The sequence below is a fragment of the Varanus komodoensis genome, unplaced genomic scaffold, assembly GCF_004798865.1.
Source record: "Varanus komodoensis strain SLA01 unplaced genomic scaffold, ASM479886v1 scaffold5, whole genome shotgun sequence".
Taxonomy (NCBI): Eukaryota; Metazoa; Chordata; class Lepidosauria; order Squamata; family Varanidae; genus Varanus; species Varanus komodoensis.
In genome coordinates, this window is record NW_025336087.1 from 44450271 (window position 1) to 44475170 (window position 24900).

Sequence of the window (24900 nt, forward strand, 5' to 3'; positions counted from 1 at the left end):
ACATATCCAAAGCTCCACAGATAGGTAGGATATGAGGATGGAAAATTCCGCTTCTGTAATCTGAAAGTCAAAACATGCATTGCATTATTAACATCCAGTTGGGGTTTATATATTTTACCCTAGGGTAAGTGTGTATAGTCCAAATATCAGGACTACTGCGCTCTGGGAGTCAGGAAGCACGTGGTGGTGGCAGCAGATTTATTCCTTTACTGTCAGTGTGTAATGGTCATGATCTAAAACAGAACTGAATGCACTCACTCTAGATTTTTTGTACAGCTCAGCTCCATGCTACACAATTAAGGTAATGCGTGGTTTGATTCTGTGTTTGTGATTCTGGTCTACCTTTAAAGCAGGTAGTGATAAAAATACTTGATTAAAGTATAGATCCCCTGTCACATGAAGAAGACCTTAGTGGTGCCACTTAGGGAGAGTAGTGTTAATTTAAGTTGTCAAGATGGCCAAAGAAATAGTGGTTTCCTTAAAGAAGTTGCAGATCATCTGAGCAGCATGGGTCCAACCGCCCCCAACCCCCCTGAAGAACTGTGATCTTTACAGAGGAACATGAATAATTTGAGGAATGAAGTGCTTTGATGGGCATGAAATCTGTGCTGCTTAAAAGGGGAACACGGATCATTTGATTTATGTGCACAGTGAGAGAAAAGGGTTTCTTCAGCTTGTTTTAAGAAGAAAATAAGACTTGCATTTGCAGTGTTCTTAGAAGCATATTTACAAGTAATGGACTTCCAGGGTGGACAGTTTCTTGTTCATCTTGTCAAATTTGGCACTCCCAGGGTGCAGGATGTCAAATTGAGCTTTTGAAACAGTTCAGCATGGAGTGTGACACTTCTGTTGTATGGAACAAATCTGTGGGGATTTTTTTAGATGGTGGAAAGCTTTTGGGGGCGGGGAGTAATAACCCCTGGGGGAATGCTTTGGCTTAAAAGCCACTTGGTAAAATTATTTTAGGTTTACTTACTGTAAGCTGAAGGAGAAGTGTGTGTGTGTTATGAATGATTTATCACCATGCAGAGGAATCGGCAGTCCAGCTCAAGCTGGTTGTCACTAACCATTCAAACCACTGGGACTTAGTTGTGACTAGAGATGCCAGAAAGGATGTCAGAGAAATTCACAATGGATTTATATTTCTATGAATCTGAACTGTAGATGCCACAGTAGGCTGGCTCTTTGAGTCATACAGGTTGGTGGGCCAATTTTTAACTTTTGGGGGAAATTTGCATGAGTGCAAGTGTGCACTTGGGCAAATTCACTAATCAGCATTATCTAACTCCTGTAAACCAGTGAAGGTTAGCAGATTTGCCCAAGTGTGTGTTTTTGGATTCAGAATGAAGTTTTGGTTGGAAAAACATCTGATTCCATCACCGATTCCATAACAGAACAAAAGATGACTGTTGATACACACACACACACAGACCAAACTCACTTGTTACAGCTTCGTGTTTTCAAGCCAGAGAAAGCATTGTGAAAGTATGGATCATACTCTATTTTTAATGTGCATTTTGTGCTCTTCGACACGATGTAGTGGACAGTAGTTGTTGTTGCAGTGGGCAAGGATGAATGTGTTTATACCCCTTGTTGAAGCACTGTTCCTCCCTCACTGCATCTGTAGAATTACCAGAGCCATGGATGTGCAAAAAGACCAACATCAGGTAGTAAGAGGGGGCATTCAGAGATATTTGTTTCTGTCAGAATATGGACATGCCTTCTGAAAGATCTGTTCAGCTGTAGAAGAAACTACGGCATAAGGCATGTAGCTATATTATGTATAAACTGGCTAAGTCATCTAAAATGTCACAAAACTTACAATAGGGTTGGGCACAGCCTTAGGTCCAGGAGATCAAATCTGGCTTTCGTTGGTCTCAGGCTGGCCCTTGGGGGTTCCAGAGGTGGCCATGCCTTTTGCTTGACCCCACCTCATTTCCCCCAACTTGGTTTTCTGGATTTTGCACAATTGTCTCCCCACTCTAAAATGTTGAAAGGCACAACAGTAACCTTTTCCCTTTTGCTCCACCCACTACCAGAATGCTGCCCAATTTAATTTAATTTAATTTAATTTAATTTAATTTCAGCCCTTGGGAAGAAAGGTTCCCCCCTTGCACTTTATTGTTTGCTATGTTGCATTGTTGTTTTCCATATACGTTATGGCCTCTTTGTAGAATTTCCCCTCTCTGTTTTTTTAAAAAATGCCTTTGATTTCTTAAATTTCTTTTTTGGCACAGATGCGTTGCAAATCTCTGCTCTCTTTACCTTGCTTCTTCTGTGTATGGTGCTGTGCACTCCCTCCCCTACTTTCTCTCTTACAATCAAATCAAAGATCAGACCATATGGAGTAATTCAGCCTTTCAGAGCAATCAATTCCAAATGATTTTCTGTCATTGTGATGCAGGCAGCACATCAACTCTTCCAAATCTCACCTTGCAGCATTTGTAATGAAAATAACCATGCTGAGAGAGACCGATGTGTTCAGCTCCTACAAAAACTGATGTGTTCAGGTCCCTGGCATCACTCTGTGTAATACAGGGCAGCTTGCAGCTAAGCTCTCTCACTGTCAAGCCCTGTTGTCTCACAATGCTGTAATCACTTTGGTCAGATTTGCATATTTTGTTTTGTTTAATATTTATACAAATCAAAGCTCCCTTCAACTTTTAGATGGAGAGAAATTGTAGTAAAAAACAAAACAAAAAACAAGAAAACAAGGGAGGTGCTAATTCCACTATTGATGGCAGGGAGACAGTCCCACCGAATTTTTCTATTTTCTTTTTAAATGCTACCACAAGAGAGCAGCATTGCTCAACAGAACTTTTTCTTGGCTGAAGCGACTGCCTTGGAAGAGAAAGGCAGGAAGAAAAATTATCATTAAAATAGATTTAATAGCCCAGTTTTATTTCAGGTGCATTTTACACTAACTGTCTATTTGGCCTTCCTACTTTGGGAGGAATGTTTACCACTTGGCCGTAAAACCAACAGCACCATTCTTTGGCTCTAAGACAGACCCAGAAGGAGATGCCAATTGTTGCAACCATCTTTGATCAAGTAGGTTGTTTCCTGAGTTGACTAGAAACACTCATGGTATACTCCTATACATGCCCTATGCCCATTTCCAAAGGGCATGTATACAAGTGCAAGTATCGGATGGGAGTTCTAAGACTCCTCCTTTTATATGTACATAGAAAGATGCCATTAGGCTGCAGTTCTATCCCTCCTTGCCTAGAAGTGGTGCAGTTGGATTCTGAGTTCAATATGCGTGTAAGATTGCACAGTTAATGTTACAAACAAATATCCCAGACACATTTGATACTGAAAATGTTTCCAGGAATTGGAAGGAGAGAAGGAAGAAATGCTTTGTTATTCAACTGAATGTCTGCAGGCTAGTTATCTATAATGAGAAGCAGCTCATTAAAGAAGAAAAATACCACAGGACTCTGTCTCATCTTTGACCCAGTAAAAGAAGAATGTCTTTCCTTCTATATGGTAAATCAATACTGTTATTGTTTTCCTTTTTAGAAGTCCGTATCATGGTAGTGGTTGTAGGTTGCTTTCATTCAGCAGTGCCGAAAGTCAGTCACATGGACCAAGTGAAGTCTGGCTGTGGGCCCAGTCTGGACCTCCTGATTTCTCCAGATGCCCCAACCCTTGTCTTCCAACCACCTAGTTTTTGGTGGTTTCCATGTCCTGGGTTTCTTTATGTGAGGCACATCATCCAGTGCTTCACCAAGGCTGTTTCTTCTATTGTCTGGAGGAAGACCAGAGTGTCCTTCATACTCGTTTGCCTCCAGGGGTTGTCTTTTCTGCTTTTCTACAGGTGCTATTATTTATTTATGTATTTGTTTATTGGATCTATATCCCTCCCCATTACTATACTATACTATACTATACTATACTACTATAGCAGTACTTTTCTAAATTGTATTATTGTTGTATTGTATTGCACCACACAAGGTGACACTGTGCTATAGAGCAGAACTGCAAGAATATACCAGGTTTCTCTAGAGGATTAAGGTATCATCAAGGAAAATAATGGACTTTCCCTGTATTAAAAAAGCCATAAAATGGTTGGAATCTTGGGAGAAGTCTAGAGCATAGTGACATGCATTGCTCAGGAGTGCACAATAAATGCCTCATGTGGAGAAGACGTTGGTCAACATGCTTCTCCTAAGGCTTAGTTACCAGTGGGATAAGACTCTGTAACTAAATCATGCTTGTATTTTTCCCCTTTCTGCTGCACAGCCTTCATCCCTGCCCACCACTGGAACAAAGCCCGCAAGAGCTCTGAAATTCAGCCCTAGTCCTGAAGGAGGCTCCCCACCACTTCTGTTAACAATCCATCCCTTAATGCTGGTGCCCACCACTGAGAAGGCCCTGCTTTAGATGCTTCCAGGTTGAACCTGATGTGGGTGTGGGATCCTCAGGGATATTCACTGGGGAACAGGCATTTTCTTCCTTTCAGCTAACTCCTCATTAGAATTTAAACATGTGTCTCTGCACATTATAAACCACATTGCAGTGTAGAAGCTACAAGCATCCTAGCTTTCGTGAAGAGATCCTTATGTGCTGACAAGGGATGCTCAGCTGAAAATAACAGTTCCGTTTTCAGCTTCATTTGCATGCCCTCGGGTCTTTAACTTGCATTTCACCCAGTGTCTTGGTTTGGTTTATAAGTATATAGAGAGAACAATTGGTCTGAACCACAGAAAAATCCCTGTGCATCTTTTCTTGATAATTGTTATCCTTACAACTTGATCTTAAAAAGGGAAATTGGTTTTCACTTTAGTGGTGTGGGCAGTCAAAGACCTCTGGATAGTAAATGGCTTCCCCCTCCCTGTTTCTCTATTTTTTGAAATGAGTTGCATTGGAGACCTCAGAAAGCCATGTTCTATGATTGTTTTTGTATTGCTTCAGTAACTCTGGAGCATTTATCCATGTAATAGCATGGTCTTCTGCTTCACTGCTTGCATAGGCCGCATGCTTCAATAACTTTGCTTGATAGGATTCAGATGGAACACTGCTTAGTATATTTTATGTATCTGGATGAATATTATAGCAAACAAGGCATAATCAGCTTGACTTGAAAGGCTAATTAGGCTTTAACGTTAATATATAAAATTATATGAGTCTGAACAATCTTGTTTACATGTAAATGTTGCTGTTTGCTGTACTGCATTTGCAACATGAATTATGGGCAAACAAATATGGAGAGAAAACAAGAAAAGATGTTCTTCATTTTTAAAGAATATGCAAATAAGGTCCACTAAATGCAGTGTCAAGGCTTTGGTCATGTGGTAGCATTATGGGACCATGATGGCTCCTGAAATAGAGGCGGCCCTATGGATTCTGACGTTCTGATTAAAAGGATTTATGTAGTGTAATACAGCTGTTTAATCCACCACATTCATCCAGACTGTATAAGTAAGTTTTCATGTTGTTAATTGAAACTAGGTGGGGAAAATTGTGACTTTCTAGGTGCTGCGGAACGCCAACTCCTATCAGTCTCAGGAAGTATGGATAGCGATAAAGAATGGTTGGAGGTGCAATACAGCAGGCTCCCCTGTTTGATATGATCTTCATTTCAGGTACTTTGTTGTACAGAGTTGTCTCTTTAAAATAGGAGTAGTTGCTTTGTTACTACCGGAATTTCTGGAAGTAAATTGACAGCAATCAACCCAATGCCAACTGAGTGTGCTACATCAGAGTTGGCACTGACAGGCACTGACCAAGGCCCACACCCTTGTAAGGGCCCACTGCTGACCTGCAGAGAGCCCTGATCCAGTGAGTCTATGATGTCACTGCCTGTTCATCTGCCTTCTCTTTAAGTATAAGAGCAAGTGAGGAGAAAGAGCAAGCCTTTCTGCAGAGTACAGAAGATCTTTTCTTCCTGGCAGCAGGAATTGCTTCAAAGTGAAGTAGGAGCCTCCAGTTGCTGCCATCTCAATTTCCAAACAATGCTTCTGAGTAGGGCTCTTGTTCTCTGTGACCAAACATGCCCCCCATTTTATGCTTGTTTCTCCAATTTACTCCAGCTTCTTAGGGATTTTATTATACTTAGCAAAATATAAATGATACAAAGAAGAGCATTTGCAAATGTACCCACAGGCCCAAAATGTTGCCTAACGTTGATGTAAGACTGGGTCATTGGCAGACAAGAAATTGGGCAGAGACATTGGGAGCTGTGATCAGTCGCAATAGAAGTGGTCCGGAGTGGCAACAGCTGAAGGGCAGCACTACTCACAGTTTCAAGCTGGTACAGAAGAGGCTACACATGCAGGTATCTTAAAACAGGCCATGATGCTCTAAAAAAGGAACTCTCTCCATCATTTGTGGCTCAGGCTGGCATCAGTCTAGATTGGCTTTCAGGCATCCCTGCTAGCGCTTCTGATTACAAAATGATGCAGGATTTCGTCTTTTTCACACCAATCTGAAGCTCTCAAATTGGTAGCTTTTGTTCTAGTAGACCTGAGAGGCGGCTGCACATTAGGGTTGAGACTTTACACAAAGCAGGGAGAAGACAGCTGACTTGGAATCTCTGAAGGAAAAGGTTCCTAAGCAGCCAATGGGGAGGCAGAGGCCTGGTAGACAGGGAATGCTATGGACTCTCCATGTTGAAATGAGTGTTTAGAAGCAGCACAAGCGTCCAATATCCTCCTTGTGAGGAAACAGAACTTGCGGTAAGTGCTGGTGTCCCTGAAACACCAATGGGGTGCAAGAGCATGATATTATGTTTGCATCTATGAGCTGCTGAGAGCAAACAACTGAGTGGCCACCATCTTAGCAGTGTCCCATGGCCAGCCAGCCAGCCATTGTTGCAGTCATGATACTAGGCTAGATAGATCTGGCATGGCAATGGCAGTCCTTATGTGAAATACGGGCTGGATTCCAAGTGCTGTTTCCTCACCTTCCTAAGGACTGCTGTGGGTATGCCTGCAATAATGACAGACCAAAAAGTCTCAGTAACACACTGGATACTGCAATTTCACATCCTTTCCTATCTAAGTCAAGAAGGTGAAGAGATCTTGAATACCAAATGAGCTTTAAAGTATTGTTGACACTGCAGGAAATCATGAAACAGATTATTAATGATACTTAGCACTTACATAGCACTTTTCACATTCAAAGCACTTCAAAGTAAGTAACGAATGACTCCTCAGTACATCGCCATCTCCTCCTCCATCACTCCAACTGGCCTTCATTTAATTTTAATTCCCTTGATTTTCTCCCTGTTTGTTGCACCCTCTCTAGCCACTGCTTTATTCATGCTGCCACGTGCTTACACATCCTCCTCCCACATATCACCATTCTAAAATGCATTTATTACAGTGCACGTTGTAAACCTAGTTTAGAATATAACATTTAATTTACTGTATTTGACTGTGCATCAGATTCTAGCAAATTAACTGTAAATTTCCATGAAATGATTTACAGTGGGTACCCGGCATTAACACTGCCGATTTATTGAGCGTTTACTGTGTATAAATATTCATGGTAAATAAACAAATACATTAAATAGATAATGCTGGCTTCAGCACTGTTAAAGACAACTGCAAAATTTATAATTGGGGAGAGTATGCAGTCAAGTATTAATAAAACGTTATCATAAAGTTTACTGCTCCTGTTGTAAATGGAGTTTTTAATTACTGCAATCACTGAATAAGAATAGAACTAACCCAGTTTAAGAGATCCTCAGAGGAGTGTGTGAGAGGCCAAATATTAATGCTGGGCCCAGATAGGCATTTCTACTGGAATCTTTGGCAGAAAACCACAAGTGGTAAGGGGAGGGAGCAGATATAAGGGTAGGCAGCTTTGTGGCATTAAAAGCATACAAACCACAGTTTCCACAGGACAAATTAAGAAAATAACTATTGGGATTTCTCCAAAGGACTGTTATGAAGGGAGTTCCATGGTATACAGAAGTTTTCTAAAGCTTTCTGACAACAGCTGCTGTACCACCTGGCAAGCTAATTCTTACCCAATCTAGTGCCCCCCAGATGTGTTTATTTATTTAGTAAACTTCTATGCCGCCCCATTCGCCGAAGCCTCGGGGCGGCTCACAGACATAAAAACTTTGTTAAAATAATATAAATTAACAGTATAAATTAAGTCGCCCTGGCCAAAGAATAAAATAAATAAATACTGTTAACAGTTAAAATGACATTTGAATAAAAAGGTCTTCGCCTGGTGAAGTTGTGCTACAACTCCCAGAACAGTGATTATGGGAGCTGTATTCCAATGTGTCAAGAGGGTGCCTGGTTGGAGAAGACCAGCTACAACATTCCCTTGGGAATAGTCTCCAAAGTGATGCATTGCAGCTGGAGTTGCTGGTGTTTATATATGCCGCTAAGGGGGGGGGGGGGTCTAGCAAAGAGGGGAAAAGGTAGATCTCCAGATGTGCTGGACTTCAACTCACAGAAACCCCAGCCATCACGGCCAATGGCCAGGAATGCTGAGAGTTGAAGTCCAAAGCATTTGGAGATTTGCTTTCTGCTCACCACTGGTCTACTGTCTCCTAACCTAGTCTGGTTTCTCTCCCCAAATACAAATAGCTTGCCATTTGATTTTTTTTTCAAAGAAGGGATGTTCTAGCTTTGAGTAGAGTGCTACCACTTTCGCAGCACGTTTCTTATTACAAAGTGCTTGCATGTTGTATAAATACGTGTTTGCCTGCTCTTGCTCCCACACTGTTGTAAGATATCGTGCTGGCTGTCCTCTTGGGGCAGGCTGTGAAGTTCTGAATTGGGGCCCCTGTGCCTAGTCTGGAGTAAAAATAGAAAGAACACAAAAATGCTTGATATGGACTGAAGTTATCTGTGTTTTGGCCTGCTTGAAAAGGGGATTAGACTGATTCATGGATGACAAGGCTTTCAGTGCCTGCTTCCAGTGTCGGGCACCATAAGCCTCTGAAAATCAGATGCTGAGGGACTGAGTAGGTCGGTGCTGCTATGCTCATGTGCTATTTGTGGGCTTCCATGGGCATCTTGCTAAAAACATAAGAAAGCCATGCTGAATCAGACCCAAGGTCCATCTAGTCTAGCACCCCATACACTCAAGCAGCATGGGTGCAAGAGCTCCTCCTGCCCAAGCTCCACAGTATCTGATATATGCAGGCAGGCCACCTGTGGTAAAGGAGAAAGCACGTGGCCCAGAAGGCTAGCAGCCACTGAGCCTCCTCCCTCATGAATCAATCCCCTTTTTAAGCTGTCCAGATTGGAGGCCATCACCACTTCCCATGGCAGTGAATTCCATGGTTTAACTATCCATTGTGTGAAGGACTACTTCCTTTTATCTGTTCTAAACAGCTGTTGCTGTTCACTGTGGGAACAGAATGCTAGGCTAGATAGACCTTTGTTTTGATTCAATGGGGCTTTTCTCACATGTGTATGTTTTCTATGTTGTGAAAACCATTTCAAAGCCTTACTGCTGAAGGAAAAAGCAATGATAGTATCTCCCAGAAGTCACCATTTCTATGTGGTGGAAAAGGTAATATACTGACGACCAACTTAAATTTCATACTGTCTTTATAGCTTTTAGAAATAGTGAGCTATCAACCAGTAGTTAGTTTGCCATCACCTCTCTTTGCAATTATGGAGGAAACTGTCAACATTTGCAATATTGTACATAAATCCAGAGTAATGTTGTGGGTGATCGTTTATCACCTCTTTCTCCAAAGTATCCCATTCATATCTCACTCCTTCACTGAAATACACAAAATCTTACCTGGAAAATGTACAAGTAAATAATCTGAAGGATACATAAAATATAATTGCCTTTAAGTACTCACTTAGCTCTAATCACTGATCAGAGATAACAGCTGGAAAAGCTTGCATGGGATGGAAAACCCCCAGGATCCACTTCCTACTGCAGGCTTGATGTTCCTCATCCCTATCTTAGGGAGTAGTGCCAGTTCTTCATAAGAAGAACCTCAGGTAACAGGAAGACATCTTCTAATGGTGGGTGTAAATAGTTTTCCAGCTCTTGCTATGTTCTGCTTGGATACAGGTGACTCCATACTGAAGATAACCTAGCAGAATGAACTTAATAAGCATCAGTCACTCTGGCAAAATGGTGGGAGTTACTTATATTGGCTGCATTCACACAACATGACAGTTTTTTTTTTTTTAAATCATGACCTGCCAGACAGACAATCAAGTGGTTTCTCATTTATTGTAGTTTCCAGGTTTCCATCTTCCCCACTCAGCTGTCCCACTGTTGGTATGTATCCCATCAGTCACTGTGTCTGAAATTCAATCCCAAGGTGCATCACTCCCTGCCTAAATCACCTGCCTTTTCCTCATTTTTCCGCACATATAGTTGCATACCAGGACTGTGGAAACCATGATCCTGGATTCAGACAACATGACAGGGCATGGTGGTATGAAGGAACCATAGAACAAACCATTGTTTATTTCATGGCTTGTAAAGACCAACCGTACCATGGAGAAATACCATGACACATTCAGACAACTTGACAGACCAACAATGGTAAAAAACCACCATGACTTGTTGTGTTGTTTGAACTCAGTCACTTTGTCTAACCACCATGCGGGGAAGATTTGCGGTGTGTATTTGATGTTGTAGCTGGGAAGGGAACAATTATGTCACCCTTCCCTGCATGTTGTGGTTCCAATCTGCACTTATTTTTGAAATAAGAAAATAAAGAAAAAACACACATGGAGGACTGCATGCTATGTGTTTAACATAATGTGTAGGGCAATCTGTTGGCTCCTGTGCCACTGGAGTCCTTTATTCATCACAGTTTGTCTCTTCGGTGTTACAAGCCGAGTTACAAGTTATTGTGCTTAGCTTCAACCCCAAAGCAGGTGCACCATTCTGGGGAGCCCCTATAGAGCTGAAAGGAAAAGCTGCAATGGAGTAGGAACATTACTCACGTGAGAGTCACCAGCCTACTCTGAACTTGCAGTCTGATCCACACCTGGGAAACAGAGAAACCCAATGGCTTACCTTTTATCAGGGCTGTTAAAAACTTGCAGAGGCTCTGATTTATGTTCCCGCTGATGATTAGAATAAACAGTGTAGAAAGTAACTGTTGGTGGCAGCAACTGAGGTGACCTAACTCAGCATAACACTTCTGAAACAAATTATGTAGGATCATTGCAAATAATTAAGCAGTGTCATTCTTGATTATCTTGGTAATGAAGAGGCAAGCCAAGTGCTACTTATTACACCTCCAGGGCCTGGCAATGCTGTCTTGTGTTTAAGTCCTAATTGATTTTTGATTGTCCTACCTGAAGAAAATATCTCATTTTCTTAGACCGGATCCTTCCAGCTATTTGTAATTATGATCCTGATTCCAGTGAGAGTCGTTATGTCTCTGAGAACAGTAGGAGAATTACTGGAGTGAACCTTGCAAGTTACAGATCTTAACCCTGAAACAGGAGAAGGATAATATAGTCATTTTAGTATGTGAACATAAAATCATGGAAAGACACTTTCCTAGCTAAATAGTTAAATAAACAGTTAAAACCATGCAAACCCACTCTACAGCTGATATCTTTTGAATACTGTGTTAAAATATATAATATTACATGGGTGACCTCTGATGCGATCTCCTGATGAGTTTTATTTTTATTTTAAAGCAATAGCAGGAAGTTCCAGATTTGATCAAATCATTGCTGCTTGAGGGTGGGGGGGGGGAGAGACAGAGAGAGACAGAGAGAATGTGTGTGCATATGTATATGTGTGTGTGCATGCATGCATGCTCAAAATATGCCTTGGAAATGAAATTTAAATCATGACAATGGCACAAGGGAAAGGATGAAATGCCCTTGTCCCCAGTGTAACGCCTTTACTCAATTTCCAAGTAACATTCTAACATTTAGCATTCCATTCCATGTGTCGGATTCAGCATTGTGGTACATGATCCAGGATTAACCTTTGGCTCCAACCACCTCTGGGTCCAAACAGCTCCTTGGAAACCAAATTCAGGCCTTGCCCTGAAGGAGGTCCACCCTTCATACTCGAGGCAGTTCTCCACACTTAATGCATGGATGTTAGGAGGTGGGCTGGGAAAATAAGGCAACATGGCAGTGCAGCACATGGCTGACCCCTTCATATGGGCTTAATATGTCGTTAGATATACATTCTCTGTTAACTTGTTTCTTCTCTAGGACTCCAGCTTTTGTACTGTGCACAAAGCTAAGAATTTCTTATTTGAAAGGCAGACCAGGAAGTGCCCCTTCCCCCAATTTTTTAAGCCAAAGGAAGAGTTTTAAACTGTATTAAAATGGATTGTTTATTTGAAAGTGTCTGGGATGCCGTGAAGCCCAGCTCTGGGCAGTGGGTGCTGAACAGAACATGTGGAAGAGCTGTGCTCTGGGAAAAGGCATGTGTGCAACATGTGAGTGACTTGATATGCTCGTGAAACCCTCAGTCAGTGGGCTCTGGGATTCAGCTAAGTGAGCCCATGCCCTTATATAGCCTTGGCAGAGATAGGAAATTTTCTCTTTGGCAGCATATGGAAAAGGGACTGAAGGCAGATCAAATGCAAAATGTCAAGAAGTGACTGATTCTGCTGTGTTGCATTGTGCAGCCAAGATGCCTCGCTCCATGACATTCTTCTCCCGCCAGGTAGCTTTGGTACGTTCAGGCAACCCATCCATATCTGATAATATGGAATATGTCTGTCCAGTGAAGGCTTATTGTGCTTTATTTCTTGTGGGTTCTCTCTAGTCCTCTCAAGCACCTGAAAATATTGGGGCCTTGCATAAACTGATTTGCATATATAAAGTTACATCTTGGCACGTTTTTATATGCTGGGATTGTGTGTGTGCATGTGAAGATTTTGCAGACACACTGTAGAAAGATTAAACAAACAGTGGGACAGGGGGCTTAAGTCATGTACAGCGGAAATTCCCCTAGGAGGAGAGCTGAATCTGTGCACTGGAGACCTTGGTGGTGCCAAACCCAGAAATGGCCTGTTTTGGCCTGCTGCCATCTTTGTGTCCATTGAACATTGTTAACAGTTTAATAAAGCATTTATAAATGAAAGTCTAAGAGCATGACTGTTGTTATATCCTTTGGAAACCAAAAGTGCTTGCCCTCTTGAATCTCTCTGGGCTAGTAAAAAAGATTTCTGGCTCTGGGACAACAGTATCGGTGAGGTAAAGCCATAATCAGTAGAAACTTGGTACATTTTGAGCAATATATATTGCACTGTAAGGTTCATCGGTAATAATCTCTAAATGCTCTCTAGCAAAGAGATAGTTTCCTGAATAAATGAGGCACAGCTGGGAATGGTTCCAATGAAAATGTTGGCTAGATGCTGCTGTGGCTAAGTCATTGCGAATGGAATAGCTTCGGGCAATGGCTGCAAAAGAGCACTGTATGCTCTCATCCAAAGGCAAAAGGAAATGGCAAAAGTGGAACTGCTCATAAATTAGAACATGAAAAGCGCCCCCTCCAATAAACGGAGACCTGCATTTTGTGATATCAAGTTGATAATCCAATGGAAGTGCTGGACACCCTTGTGCATGTCTCAGAACTGTTCCTAAATTCTGTCTGGTGGTCGGTTTTAATTTAATACCTGCAATGTAACATGTGCAAAAAGGGCTTTTCAATTCCTTGTTGGCAATGGAACAGAAGAAGCATTTGTAGGAGAGATTAGAAAGGCCTGACTGAAAACCAGGTGCAATGAAAACGCCACCGTTTTTTGCATCTGAAGTATGCATATGCATTATATTTAGGACCATAGGCACCAGCACACCTCATAAATTGTTTAATGCATTTCATTTCACGGTGCATATTAAAAGCAAAAGGTGCCTGCATTGGCAAATAAAAAAAATCAAAATCTGTATTAGTGTAAAATTAAAGGTATTACAATAGCTACACCAACTCAAAGGTCACAACAATGTACATGTTTTCAAGGTCTGCGCATCTCTTCATCAGGCAAGATGTTACAAAAAGCAGGCTGTTGTTGTTATTAGGAGGAATTAAAAACAATGATGAGCCAACTTGATAGTGAAGACATCTGAATTCTCAGGGACTTAAGATGAAAGGGTGTCCGGGGAAGATTTGTAGACATTTCAATTGGGCTTTATCAGGTGATGTGATGGTATCAGGTCTTGAGGAGGTCTCACAACCCTTTCAGCTAAAGGACTGCATTCAATTCTGGAGAAGCTGGGGAGGGGTGTGTTCCAGTAGTGGGTTGACAAAAGGGAAAGGAGGTCAGGCCCGAAATAGCAATCTTACCAGTGTGTTTCTGTTTTAAGCTCTTATTGTCCATATCAAAGCCTTTTAAAAATGAAGGTTTTAGAATGTAGGGGAAAGCTGCAGAAAAGCTGGAAAATGAACAAACAACTGAGGGTTGGGAAAGAGGGTGGGGCCATCTAGAGACCTCCAGAGAGCCAGACTGCTCTCCTTATCTTCATATGTATTCTTTGGAAGAATTCTTATGGTTATTGTGAAACCTGAAGATTCTAAAAAAAAAAAAAAAGCGCACATGAAACCCTTGAACCCCATCCCCCCAACTCCACATGGAGAAATAAAGGGATGTGTGTGTGCACATACATGTGTAGAGGTGTGCGCAAATGTGTCAGGGATACACCAAGGTGACTTTTTGCAAATGCAGCCAATGGGTTAAACTTTTTGCTCCATTCTTGCGTTCCCATTAATAAAGGAGATGATAAAAATTGCTTAGTGATGAAAAATGCTTGGCCAGAAATGTTAAGGAATTAGGTTGAGCAACACATGTAATAGCAGAAGATGGTCATGGGGTTATGAGATGTATTGATTAGCTGATGGCAATGAAAAGCAAAGATCATATGATGGAGATGGAATTGGCTGCCTAAGCCAGACAGGAGGTGATCTGCCCCTGATTTGCAAGAGCTTGAGAAGGAGCAGGTTGTAGAAGTGACACCCCAGGACGAAGAAAACATTCATTTATTGATCCTAATTTGATCCCTTTGTGTGTCTGCACTAATGGGAAAATGTATCTCATTTCCAGACCTTTCCATACGGCAAATAAATTATAACTAATGCAAAAATTACCTAGTGCCAAACCAAGCATGATGTTGTATGAATTCAATTGATTTACATATTTTATTAGGTAAACAGTACCTTTCTGGGGACCAAGAAGCCTCTGGGACAACCCAAATTGGAAATGGGAGAGTTATTTAGCTTTTTGGGCCAGTTTGCATGGCCTAAGAGCCCACTATGTGATGTTCAGCCCAGAATGAGGCTGTGGTTCATGCAGCTGTTATTTTATACATCCAAGCAATGCTTGGGGGCAGTCATGTCATGAGAATCAGCAAGTATGGTCTGTGTGAGGGTTAAACAACCTTCATATACGACTGTGCTTAGCTGTCCCCTGAGTTCACATGGCATGACAACCCTCGAGAGGACATTAACCTATAAGAAGTCACGTCCTGTTGTGCTAACCAAGTATTATTCTTCCAGCCATGGACCTGACAAAAATTGCTTCTCAGAAGCTTCTTGCATTTAAGGAGAGCTCCCATTGTTGCTAATGGCTTGCCCATGGCTGCTATTACATAACAAAGACATGCGTGCCAGTTGCACTGTATCACATTATGTTTGGCTCTTGGCTCAAGCCTTTCCAAATGCCAATATCCTTTGGCCCAAGCAAAGGAAAATAGATCACTCTTGTTCCAGAGGGATTGTTTTGCTTCAAGGAATGCTCCTCTGGAATGACTAGCCAAAGAGTCAATAACCTGTGCCCTCTAGTTGTTTTGGACTACAGTTTCCATAATCCCTGGCTATTGGTTGCAGTGGCTAGTGGATATGGGAGCTGGAGTCAAAACCTCTGGAGGGCACTTGGTTGTCTATAGCTGGAGTAGCATTTTTGCCAATGTGTCTCCCATCCCACACATTTAAAAAGTGTATAAGGCCATGGATAATGGTGTTGGTGGTTCAGGAATGTGTGTGGTGGAGTGTGCCAGAAAAAAGAGCTCAGCAGGGCTGTCCAGTGAGGCTTGAATGCAAATCACCTTCTCCAGATGGAGGCTTGACTACAAATAGTGATGGATCCAAAAGATGACTCTGTATAACAAAAATACCGCCAATTAACCATTGCACAAATGATCAGGAATCTGTACTAACCTGTGATGTGAACACAGCTTGGATCAACTCGAGAGCTGACCCACAAATAGAGGAATGCAGAGCTGGGATATGTCTCTGCTTTCACAGAGAGGTTTGCCACTAGCTTCCCATTCTCTCCACTCTCCACGCATAACTATGCAGGCACAAGTCTGGGATGTTTCAATTTAGATACGAGGTCCTTTCAATGTGACTTTGCTACAGCAAGTTTCATTTATTTATTTATTTATTTATTGCATCTTTATACTGCCCAATAGCCCAAACGCTGTCTGTCTGTTGTGGATGAATTCCCATGAGTGAAAATTATTGCCTAAAACTGACCTAGTTAGAGCTTTCTGAAGGACTTGGTTTACAACCATAGCCAGGTAAATACCATGCAAGGCATTAAAGGAGACTTTTTAAAAACAGGATCTTATTTCCCCTTTAGCACACCTCCTGGCATCCTTCAACAATATCGCTCATACAAGGTGCTGCCTGTCTTTGCGGAAGCTGTATGTGCCAAGAGGCCTGCGTATCAGTACGGGGGCTCATTTTACTCATCTTCTGTACAACCTTTCCTTAGGGTTAAGAAACCAAATTCAAATGCCGCCTTGCCGGAGAACCTTTAATCCCACTTAATATGTCAGCTGCAGCAGCAGAAAATGAGACCACCCATGTTTGTATACACAAAGAGAAAACCAATCCTGTCTTCATTATTCAAACCATCAGCCCATAGACAAAGGGGAGAAACAAGAAACAAATCACTACAGTGACACCCAGATCTTTCCCATTTTATCTTGACAGGGTTTTGTTTCTGCTGTGTTGCTTCTCCCTCCCCGCACCCTCAGCTATTGCCTCCCGTTTCTCTTTATGGTAATTGAAGCTGGGCCTAAAAGACCTCAGAGGCTTGTATCTTCTCTTCACATGAGTGACGCTTCAGTGATAAACTTGAACTTAAACTTACTGAGGCGTAACTGAGGGTTCATTTGATAGCTAGTGGTTTTCAGCAGCGCTGCAGGGCTTTGGGGGCCTAACGTGAGCGAGATTGTTAATGTCCTGTGAGGGAAAACAATAACACATTTCATTAATGTGTTCATGTGTGAAGCATCCATTAGTGCACTGGAGGTATTAATGACGTTATGCTTAAAAATGACATGTGGGGCATGACAGGAATTGCAAGGTCTGATGAGAACAGATGACAAGATAAGCAAATATTTGAATGGCTTCATTTGCCTGCCGGTCAAACGATGGGTGTAGGGGAAGTGAGCAAGAGAAAACCTGGAAAGGAGTCCTTCTGTCAGTGCATGGACTGAATGACAGAAATCTGAGGGGAAACAGACAGCGATGAAGTAAATGCTTAGCACAATGTGGCCATTTTGTTTTTATTTATTTAAAACATTATTTGGCTCTTTCAGGGCAGGAGTCCTCCCAAAGCAAAATGTGGTAAAAGGTGGTAATAAAACTGATGTGGTAATAAAAATAATAAAAACAACGGCAGCAGCAATATTGGAGAATTGTGCTTTAATCATAAAAGCAAAAATGGGGGAGAAGGATTTTTTTATGTAGTTTAAGTGATATTCACAAGCTTACACAGTTTTGTAAGGGATTCATTAACTTGAAATATATGTCACCTCATTATTGTAAGTGTTAGTCAGGGAGATGCCAAGAACAATGTTCAGTCTCCACTGTGTGACTTTTGGTCTCTTTAATGAAATGTAGCAAGTGGGAGGTGAATACCTTTTCTGTAGGCACATTTAATTTACAAATATGGAAAATTCAAGTGCCATTGCTCAGGTGAGTTATGAAAATGCTCCGACAAAAAATGTTGAGAATCATTTTCCTTGGCTAAGTAAAGAAAAAGTGGCAAAAATGAGTCACGGAAGATAAATTGCTGTCTTATTCCAAATGAATAGTAGACCAATACTGTGCTCTGCAAGGTATTGGTGAGAAGGCAGCCATGTTTTCGGTAATGCATGAGAGGTATGGATTTGCGGGCCTTGGGAGAGCAGCTACTGTTCGGTAGCTCAGGCATTGTGTCAAAAAAGTTGCACAGTCCTGAAATCCTAACGCAGGTCTGGTGATGGCCTAAACTTTCAGCAGAACACAAAAAGGTTCTTCACTTTTTGGCTTGAATCCTTGAGCCTTGATGCTACCAAGTGGCTTCTATGCACACCTTTCTACCAAATCTAGATGAACCTTCCAGGGTGCTGGGTCTCTGACACAGAGAAGTGAAGAGCCTTGGATAGTTGATAGCCTGAGGGGAAAAGAGAGTTCATATTCTATTCTTCAGAGGTCTACGCTTACTGGACAAAGGAAGCTGGCTCATATCAACCTCAGTCCGACACTCAATGAAGAGAATGCACGAGAAGAGTTGCCACAGGGCCTTGTGAGCAAGCCCCAGCTTCTGCTGCCAGGTGAAACACTTTCTCACCATCTGTGTATTCAAAGAGTGTGAGAAATGGCTCCCTGCACAATACTGATGCATATACATGGAGAGACTTGACTGGAGCCCTTTCTTAGTTGGAGGAGCTCTGCATGCATACCTCAGTCTGCACAGAGAGCCCTTTCCCATACTGTCCAAGTAGATGATCCATGAGAAAGCATTGGCTGCCGCGTGCAGTGGCAATGGGCTGTGGCCAGCCCACACGGCTCTGCTGCTTCCCTCCCACATTCTTCTCATATGTGTTTGTTTTCATTCAGGTCAATTACAGACTTCTGGCCTGTAGGTTATTCTGCCCCCTGCCGCCCCCCCCACCCCCCGGTGTGATTTTCATGAGCCTGGAGAGTAGGAGTTTCCAAAGCAGCTTCCTCCGGAACTCCTGCATCATTCTGCTGGAGGCCAGGGTCATGACACTAATATGCATGAAATAATGGAGATTGAACCAAGGGGCTCTGGCTATTTATGGGCAAATTATTTGAGCCAATGAGTTCACTGTTAGGTCAGTAGTCAGCACTGAAAATGTGTTAATGGGAAGCTTGGGTTAACATTACTCCTTTTCCAAACCTTGATTCGTACCCCTTTTGGTTTTGCTTCGCCAGCCCTGTCTGCTTGGTTTTTCATGATAAATTGGCAGATAAGTCTGCTTGGAACATGGCTGGATTCTTGTACAAAATCAGGCATAAAAAGGGTCTGACAGCTGCACAGCCAATCTTTGGGCGACAGTACCACAGATCTCAATGCCATCAAGAATAATTTAACAAGAATGATCTGATGTACTTGGTAGAGTCCCCAAGAAGAAGGGGAGGAAAAAATTGAGGAAGGATTCTGTTTTGCTATCACTTATCAAAAAGTCCTTCTGTATATACAGTTTTTCTATTAGGATCGGAATAGAATTCTCTGGTTGGTTAACGCACCGGGGCCTGCATTAACAAGTTCTGTGTAGCTGCTGCTGCTGCCTTAGAAAAAACAAAAGAAAAAGGTTTTTTCCCCTGTTGGTCCTTCAAGAGTTTTGAATGAATCATAATCTTGAAACATTCACAATCCTCCCACATGGCAGAGGGACCTGGCAGTATGCTCATTCACCCTTATTTTTCTCTACACACTTCTTTGTGCTAAAGCCAGGTTGGAAACTTTGATTACCCAAATCAATCTTCATTTCCATACAGTTAAATTATATTTCAAAATGTGGCTAGCTTTAAAAAACAAAATGAGCAACACACACACAAAATTAATCAAAGCACCCTTCCCAAGGTTGTGGACCGTGTAATTGAAATGAGCAATACATCATCATCATCATCATCATCATCATCATCATCATCCCTTCAAGTTGAAAGTAGCCATAATGACCCTATCCCCCTTTCACTATCCTTAAATAGTCATTGATTACAATAACAAACACATTTCTGAAGTTTTCCATTCACGGGCAATCTTCTACCAGTGTTCAGTAAAATATACAACTAGGGAAGAGGATTCTAATAAGACAGGGGTATTGGTAGAATTAGTGTTTCTTTTCCTGCAAAGGGTGTGAGAATGCCTGTAAAACCCTTCATTAGCATCCACTAGGACCTCATTAATTTAGAATTAATACCTATTAAGAACTGCCTATTAATTATTACCCACAACTGCTGCATAACTGATAGAGCTAAGCTTTGGGATAAACTGTTTTCATATTAAGCTTATGCCATAATTGGTATTAGGTGATATTAGTATGGCAAATAATAATATGCAATTGTTAGATAAATGAAACAATCAACTCCCCCCACCCAAATTTCATGCTTTAGTTTTCCCAGGTTAGTATAAATATTTATTTTTTTTAAAAAATGTTGCATTACTCAAGTAACCCACATTCAGAGAAACCTTGATTCAGTACTAATTGTTTAAGACATCTTTTATCTTCCTCAGCCCATATCCTAGATGAATGGATTTACTCTGCAATGATGTTAAATAACTACTAGTAATCAGACTAGTGCTAATGGTTTAGATGAGAGTCGATTTTTCTACTCTCATCTTCCCTAACCTAGTGATGTCCAGATGTGTTGGACCACAACTCCCTACTGACTAGGAATTGTGGGAGTTGCAGTCCAAAACAACTGGAAGGTATATACTTGGAGAAGCTTGCTTTATCCAAGATCTAATTGGGTAAGCAATATAGTGAAGCAGGACCTTCAGGTATTATTTGAAATACAACTTTAGTGACCTCTGATACACACAGTGAGGGCTGGGGAACAATGTCTGCCTCCATCAGCCCAAGTGCTTTAGATATTCTGGGCTACAGCCCCTGTTATCCTTGATCATCGATTGATCTACTTACCCACATCCATCCATCCATCTTGTTTAAAAGCTGCCTGCTAGCATCATGCTCTCTGATTGGAATTGTGGTTTAAAAGATCAGGAGGGATGCAAGTTGGGGATGGCTGGTGTATAGGGCTTAATCAGTTGCCGTCTGTTCCCAGCCTACATCTCTCCTATCTGATCCCTGTAGTAGGATTCCTAATATACAGAGTGCACTTGCACGAGATTCTGCACAGATCTTCAGTATGATGAAAGGCCTGCAGCTTAGTGGCAGAATGTGCAGTTTGTATACAAAGGACATGGAAGCTGGTCCAGTGGGTTCAGCATTGTTTCTAGTCTTTTATTATTATGCTTTCATTGTATTTTAATATGTTGTTCTATGATAATTTAATGTAAGTTTCATATTAAATTGCATTAATCTTGTCATTTATTGTTAGAAACACTGACTGCCCATTTCTTGTAGAAACAAACAAGCAAACCAGAGATGTCTGCAATCAGCTGGCAAGGCATGGAAAAGTTCTCTGATCGACTTGAGATCCCTACTACCCTGAGTAGTAATTTCTTGCCTCCAAAGAGCAGCGGTACCAAACTTCTTAGTTCCAAGGCCAAATTCCATTTCAAAGACTCTTGAGGGCTACATTCCTGTGAGGAATTGGGCCAAACACTGCTAATGTCCCCAAACTTTAACATTCTGCTCCCACAGCATAAAGCTTTTGCCACAAATAACTAAGTTTTAGGAAAGTATTTTCATCTTTTTAGAATTGGTGGGGGAAGAGAGGGAAAAAATATGAAACCCATCCTAGATGGAATGATCTGGGGACCTTGGAACTCGAATTTCACACCTTGGACACAGACAATATTGGGTTTGATGAACAATAGTGAGAACCATCACTCTTCCCACCAAGGCATTGACTTCGTATTTCAGATGAATAGGGCTCAGCAGTGATATTCTATGCGTGTTTAACCTATTAAACTCAATAGGGCTTTCTTACAGGTAAGTAAATATAAGATTTCAGTATTAGAAGCTGCAATGCTATGCACATTAACCTGGGAACAAGACCCATTGAACTCAATGAGACTTATTTCTGAGTAAGCATCAATTGCACTGTGAAAGTCTAATTTAGGTGGTTGCTTCTGTCATTTTGTAAGTTCTAAAGGGAAAACATGTAGAAGATACTAAGATAACTTACATTGTTTACAAAAAAACCAAGTAAACTCTTTAGAAATTGAAAATATTTTTTAATCCCTTCAACAGGACTCAGAAGATGTTCAAGTAGAATTGCTTAAAATAAAATAAAATTTAAAAAATACTTAGCAAGTAAGTTGAAAGGTTTTCTTTTAAATCAACATACTTTGATAAACAGCTATAGGTGTAGAATGCTAATCTGAACTGAATCTTCAAATATACTGTGATGTCATCAATTTAGATAAAATTTTCTAATTTTGAGAGTGACAGAGATAATTATATAAGGTTGATTTTAAATATAAATGTTGAAGATACAAACTGAATAATAAAAAAGCCTGTCAGGATGAATAATCCACAAGCTATAAAGTAGCACCTGAGATGTTTTGACCTTTCTGAGCTGGAAACCACTGAGGGTAAATGGCAACCCCCCTAGGAAAAGCATGACATTTATGCATCAAAGAAATGACTTGTCTGTCTTTGCACTGATTTGCCTTTAAGTGGAGGAATGAAGAAATTTTGTGTCCTGATATTTCTGATTTGATTACAGACCAAAATATCCCTTAAGACTGTTATCTCTAACGGTTCAGAAAAGGTTGGTTGTATGATGCTTTGATGGGAAATTAACTATGAGTTGCTCCAACAACTCTAGTAGATAATTCTTGAAGCAAGATTAGCTCTTTCTCAGCATTTATCTAGTAGATTATTTGAGGTACAGGTGAAATGAATTCACACTTCCAAATCTTTGAACTTTTTACTTAACTATTGTAAAATTTAACTGTTATCTACCAGATTTGTTTCATTTGGCTTTGATATTTTAAATACAATTATATTTTTTGTTCTATTCCAGTATTCAATATTTGTAGGGTTCTTAACAATGGGTTGGATGCAGACTTAGACATTCTCAGAGTAGACCTATTGGAATCAAAGGACATAAATTAGTAATTACTAATTGCCTTGCTAATTTCAGTAGGTTCAGTAGGCATGACTAAATCTGAATCCAACCTATTAAATTTAATCTCAATTTGTTTGTCATACCCCTTGAGTCACAATTTACTACGGTCTTTCTTCTGCTTATACATGGTTTTCAATCTATGAGAAGTCCCCTTTCACCTTAGTGCTAAGATGTTACTTAACTAAAGAAATTGATCGATCCATTTCTGAATTGGGCTCACTGCTTCACTTTCTTCACCATTTGCTGGGACTACAATGCCTGGCTCACTGCAGAGGGGGTCTGATTGTAAGCAGGGAAGTTATGCCCCCCAGAAACCTCTGTTCAAGGTCTTAAGTTTAAAAGTTAAACAGAACCACTTGGGATTACCTCTTATTCCCAGGTGACTCACACAAACCTAACAGGTAGCCTTGCAAACCACTGAACATTCTGATCTGAACTTCCCATTGCAAAGTTCCAGGGCAAGTGCCAGGTTTTTGAGGGATCTTGGCAAAATCCCTTCAATGAGTCAATTTTTCCTGGCTTCTGCCACCAGCTGCTCTTGCTTCTCATTTTTCTTCTCACCATTGCTACCACTTGTTTGCTTGACAAGCAGAGAGACAGAGAGCAGGTCATCTGGTGTTTGTCCTTCTCACCACCAGCATTGTTTGGACCAGAGCAAGAGTTAGGTGAACAAGCAGGCCAAAATGATGGAGAATGTCCCAGGGGTCCTTTTCACGGAGCCCCTGCTTGGGAGTGGACCCTTGACAGGTGTCCCACATTGCCTACTCTTCATGCGGACCTTGGAAAGAACTGAGCAAGTAATCCATATTCCCAAGAAACGTGGTATTTGAGTTTTTCAAATACCATCTCCTTCTAGAGCAGGACAAACCTATTTTGAAATAGAGAGGAAAAAAATTGAAAATGTTATCAGGGATATGACATGACAGTTAAGCAGGAAAAATAAAAAAATGCACTGATGCAGATCCTTTTCATAATGAGAGTAGCTCCTCAGATCTCAGTCCAGTTCTTCCATTGCCATGGAAGAGCATGTGATTCTCTTTCTTCCCTCCTGCAATCAGTGCAACGTTAAAAACCATGCACAAGTGATGTGCAATTCTACCGTGGGACATCTTGGTAGGAAAGCTGCATGCAAGAAAGAACACAACTACTCCCTTCAGTAGTTTGTTCCAATTATCTTTGGTATAAAATATGTTTTTTTCATCCATTTTGACCCCCCTCCTCCCTGTAGATATAATTTCCAACTAAGTGGATGGTTGAGTCTGTCCACCCTGGCAGAGTGTCTGTGTGAGGAAATGTGATTAAGGAACCATCTGAAATCGCAAGTCAAGGATTGACTAGCCACCAGCCCTTGAAAATAATAGCAAGTAGCTCAGATTTGATTAGCTGTGAAAAAGGGACCCAATGGGAGGTGTCAATGAAAAGAGTGAAAGGGTCAGATCAGCAGCAAGAAAATAATTACTTGCTAATTGAGAACACTCAATAATTGGTAATATGCCTCCCAACATTAATACGAGTTAGCAAGGCATTGCTATTTTTTAAAAAAGTTTTGCTTCATATTCTTAATTCCATACAGTAATTAAATGATAGCCCGTGTGAATATTTTTCTTGATTCCTATTTAGAGCGAAGGCAGCAATCCAAGCACAGCAGTCTTGTCTACTGTGCCACAGTATTTTGTACTGACAAACATTCTAATAAATCAACTGAGGCATGGCATATTTCATTTGGATCCTAATTGCAGTTCTCTCTCATTATTGATATTAATGACCCAGTGGTTCTAACAGTTAAGTGATGAACTGAGCAGAAAGCATGGTCCATAAGCATTGCTGCTTTTTAAAAAATAGATTCAAATGTGAATTAGAATATGCATGCAAATTGGAGTCTAAAAGAAATGGTTGCCTTTCAGCACTATTGAGTAAGCTGATTTTATTGGAAATCAAAGTAACATTAACAAGGCAGTGTATCTCACTGACAGC